The sequence below is a fragment of the Haliotis cracherodii genome, unplaced genomic scaffold, assembly GCF_022045235.1.
Source record: "Haliotis cracherodii isolate W230 unplaced genomic scaffold, xgHalCrac1.p SCAF_1, whole genome shotgun sequence".
NCBI lineage: Eukaryota > Metazoa > Mollusca > Gastropoda > Lepetellida > Haliotidae > Haliotis > Haliotis cracherodii.
The window spans coordinates 82,862,045-82,867,259 of record NW_027266264.1 but is presented as its reverse complement, the minus strand read 5'-3'; the positions used below and the strand labels follow the sequence as shown (position 1 = coordinate 82,867,259).

General features: G+C 36.6%; 1 pseudogene; it reads left to right on the top strand.

The window, feature by feature from the left end:
* The first annotated feature begins 1,815 nt into the window (after positions 1-1,815).
* On the top strand, positions 1,816-2,778 carry LOC139469838 (uncharacterized; annotated as a pseudogene).
* Positions 2,779-5,215: the final 2,437 nt, after the last annotated feature.

The window sequence follows — 5,215 nt, the reverse complement described above, 5'->3', positions numbered from 1 at the left end:
GTCTTCCAAATGGTATATTTTTCTACAGGTAGAAAATGATTAGTTGTTCGAAATTTTAGCAAGGGAATGGAGATATTTACACTATAAGATAAATATTGTTCTAGACTAAAGTTGGGTTTTATACAACTATAAAATAAACCTTTTGATGATGCCGTTTGGGCACTATGCCAATTTTGAAGAAAATGGTCCTTTAATCTGTGTTCCACTAGATTTAATAATAACTCTTTACTGTTTACTGTCTGATAGTGCCAAACATAACTTAAACCACAGCTATCCAGAATGTTTTTGACATAACAACCAAGGTGAATGAAAAATGTTATTACAGTGTTTTTTATATAAAGCCTTATACATGACAAAAGAGAGCTTATTTACATTTTGTGACAATATCAGGTTGCACCAAAAGGCCAATACTCGTTTTTTAACAATAATGCTCTTACGTAATCTTAAACATAATTTTAAAAATAACTTGTGGACATTTTCAATGATAGAAAAGTCTGTAAAACCCCAGACTTCACAACAATATAGAAGAATTGGGACAACCATGTGGTCGAACGCAATAAATAAACAATCTAATGGTAGATTTAAGTTTCTAGCTTTGGATAACAAATAATACATAGCTTTAAGTCCTTGTTCCTTAAGAGATATTATGGCTTGGTTAAATTTTCGGTTCATGTGGAACTTTATACCTAGATAAGTGTAACAATCACAATTATCTAGTTCAACATTATGAATTTTAAAAACATACTTTTTCTTACGCAGAATAATTGCAGAAGTGCCAAAGATAATAACCTTTGTTTTTCGCATATTTATCTTGATTTTCCATTCAGTGCAATATTTCTCGAAATTATCTAAACAGTGCTGTAGACCTTCAGTGGATTCAGCAAAGAGCACCGTATCATCAGCGTATAAAAGAAGGAAAAGTTTAAGTGTGCCAATGTTGATACCATCACAATCATTAGATTGCAAATAGGTTTCTTTGTCGTTCAAAAAAATAGCAAATAACAAAGGCGACAGATTTTCTCCTTCACGGACACCATTATCACAGTTGAAAAAAACAGATATTTGACCGTTTAGACAAATACATGACTTAATATCATTGTACATATTCCTTATAAGAGTAAATAATTTTCCTGAAATACCATAGCTTACAAGTTTAAGCCACAGTCCGTTCCTCCACACATTATCAAAGGCTTTTTGAAAATCGACAAAAACACAAAATAATTTTTTACCTGAATATTTCAATAGTTCAATGATACTATTCAAAACGTAGACATTATCAACAGTAGAGTATCCTTTACGGAATCCGGCTTAAGCTTCAGATAGTATTTCATTACTTTCAACATAACGTGTTAAACGCAGATTAATAACACTTGTAAACAATTTCCCTAGGCAGGATAAAATGGTTATTGGTCTATAGTTTTCTGGTTTGGAAACATCCCCCGTTTTCTTATAAATTGGTTTGATCATTCCTATTAACCAGGGTTCAGGCAAATGTCCTGTCTGTAAAATTGGTTATATCCCATTAGTTAGACGTCCCAATTGTTAGACATGTTTATTTAGGCAAAGAGGGAATATACCTACAGGTGTAATGGATCAGTCCTAATTAGATTAAAGTACTGAGTAGGGATAGGGGACTCACAGTTTAGGGTGTATATATGTTACAATTTCGTTTAATTAACCTAAATTACCTTACTCTCAGCACAGATTCAATAAGCATGAGATTAACTATGTAAACTATGGAGTAGCTTAATTGTCATACCGTATGATCAGTTGAAGGAGTTGGGTTTAGATTATCTACTCATCAAACAAATAAAAATGATCTTGGGGTATGTATCATTATCAGTATCGATATGGCTGGTTTAAGGAAAGTAGAGTAAATCACCTCTCGGCGTGGAAGTGAGCAGTTGATATTCGATGGATATATTTACAACAGAAACCGCGAGAGGCAAACCTGCACACATTGGACATGTGTCGTCAAGACGTGCAATGGGAAATGAACGACTGTCGGTGACTTTCTTTGCAATCAGTCGGAACATAACCATCCGCCTGAAGATGAAACCAGAGTGAGCTTTGTCAGCAATCTTCGTAAAAGAGCGCGAGAAGAAACCACACAAATGCAGGCATTGTACGAGGAGCAGGTCACTCAAGTTGATGAAGCCAACATGCCAGCGATGCCATCAGAGCGTGAAAAGTGCACTTTACAGGTAAATATCATCCCGTATTTTTTTACTTGGTTAGAATTTACTTTTTTTTTAAGGTCCCACATAACTTGTTTCGCTCTGAAACATTTCAAGTTAATGAAATCTCGGACGTATATACGTCTTTGATGAAATCATTATCATTAGTTCATGGAACATATGTGTAACTGTTCCTTTGCTCTTGTTCAGGCGTTACATTCCAGCGTTAACCAGGTCGCGGTCAGAAGTAGACATTGAAGACAAATGGTCAGAGACAACAGATGGACGTCCCTTTCTACTGTTCAGCGACGGCGACGATGACAAGATCCTGGCGTTCTCCACTGCAGAACAGATACAAGCCCTCCAGGAAGCTGACATGGATGGTACCTTCACAGCATGTCCAGGTATATGGGATCAAGTATACATCATTCATGCCAGAGTTGGTCCCAACACCTTCCCTCTAGTGTTCGCCCTTTTGCCAGATCGCCAAGCAACAACCTGTGGCCGGCTTTTTCGACAACTGAAGACAGAAGTTCAAGAGCGACTCAACAGACCTCTGTCACCTAGCACACTTGCTTCGTCTGGGATTAATAAACTGTAAAAGTTATTAAATGAATAGTGTACATTACCCAAAACTGTCACAAAGTGTTGTTACAAACTGTATAAAATTTATCAAATGTAAAGTGTCATTAAAAGTTAAGTATAATATTAAAGTATCTATTTAAAGCTGCTTTGCTTTGTTTGTCAGAGGGGCGGTCGGGTAGCCTAGTGGTTAAAGCGTTCGCTCGTCACGCCGAAGACCCGGGTTCGATTCCCGACATGGGTACAATGTGTGAAACCCATTTCTGGTGTCCCCCGCCATGATATTGCTGGAATATTGCTAAAAGCGGCGTAAAACCAAGCTCACTCACTCAATTGTTTGTCAGATCTTATCTGGACTATTCCATTTTAAAGTCTGAGGTAACAAGCATAAGGATTAGTGTGCACTCAACCGTTTAAAGTGTTGTTATAAGCTGTCTAACTATTGGGACGTCTAACTAATGGGAGGCCATCGTAAAATTAGATTAAACAGTTCGCAATACAATTTAAAAAAAATAGATTTGGTTGAAATAATATATTCATTTTCAATCATGTCTATACCTGATACTTTCTTATTTTTAAGTTTATTAATTGCTTCTTCTATTTCTTTAGTGTCAAAGCTTTAGTTGAGATCATTATCAATGTCGTTTGGCTGTGTTACAAAACAGTCACTTTCATCTGTAGCACTATTAATGTCTTTAAAGTAATTGTAAAGTTCATCAAATGAGACATTCTTGGAGCTAGGGCCAGGTTTATCTTTAAAATATTTCCAAAAACCTTTCATATCGTGACGGGCCATATAAGAAAACTTACCTTTCATAAAATGCACATAGATTAAATACTTTTTCTTTAAGATTCTTTCGTAGTCTTTATTAACTTGTTGTAACACAACCTTATCTAGAGGGTTTTTTGAAACTTTAAATTTTCTTCTTTTTTTCCTGTATATTCTTTTCATATTACGACAGTCTTGGTCATACCATTTATGAAAGTTATTTTTAGGCTTGAACTTATGAGCTGGGTTTTTTTAGTACCGAACACATCACCAGCTGTATTCACAAACAATGAGGTTAACTCTGATACATTATCGGTAACAGCAACTGGGTCACCTCGACCCTCACGTGCAGCACTATTTTTCTGTCATGCTGTTGATGCGCGCGAGCTCAACACCTGTCACGAACTGTTGTCGTTTGTCCATATCGAATCGTCGTGGCTTCCCCTCGTTATAAGGTGTGTCAGGTGGCTCTTGCCAAGTACCAGCTGCCTGTACCTCAGGTAGTAAAGTCAGTTGGAGGGGACAATGAGCATCACTATATAAACAATCAAAGTCCAAGATCTGAAAGTCTTTGGTTAAAGGGACAGCTTCATACGATGACACGACATAATCAATAACACTACAGTCTTTACAGGTGACAGCACCGATGTTTTTATCTTTTCCCAATCTTCCGTTTAATATAAGAAGAGGTAAAGTTTTACACATTTCAATGAGTTGACGACCATGTCTATTTGGTTCAGACCTGTCTTGAGAGACTCTTATTGGCGACACGTCGTTTAATTCAAAAATATCATTATTATTAAAGTACTCCATCTCAGAGTCGTCTACACCAATGGATGACACATGTATCTTCAAGAATACTCGTATGGGCATTAAAATCTCCTAAAAGATAGAAATATCTTGTAATATCTCGTATATTAAGAATATCACTTGACAAATCCTGAAAATGACTGTTGCTTGCATACCTAGAGTTAACAGGTGGGATATAAACGAATCCAATTACAAAGATCACTATCTGTACTTAGCATTACCTTATTGATACGTATCCATAAGGATATATCATTGTCAGATGGGATAACAGTAACATAATTCCTAGACCTCCTGACCTTCGACCCGTCGTGTTTCTATTTTTGAGAATAACAGTATAATCTTTGATGTTTATACTAACATCCAACTCATCTGTTTTGGTTTCTTGTAGACAAATAATATCACAGGAACTGAGAAGTTTATGAAACTCTGGATATTTTAACTTACTACGAAATCCACAAACATTTAGAGATAAAACTTTCAATTGTTTGTTATTGGGGTTACTTTGTACACTTACTTCACTGGATATTAATCCCTTTTTTCATCCACGCTACTGGTATCAAAGACTGTATTAACACTTGTATTATGGTAAACTAAGGGCAAGTTATTATTTCTATTAGATTGGTTTTCTGATTGTTCAGCATTGACAGTAGGCTGTGGGTAGTGTCCGCTGTGAGTGTCCTATGTTCTCGGGTTCGAGGTATCCATTGAAGGGTGTACACTGAGTGAAGAACGGGTGGCCATGGTGATCTCTTTCCTGGGTGGGGGTGGTCGGTATGGGGGATAGGTATCCGGAAAGAACTGTTTGCCATCAATGTACATTCTGTCCACAACAATACGGCACTTCTTGTTATCTGTTCTGGCTTGTCTCATCAAAGGG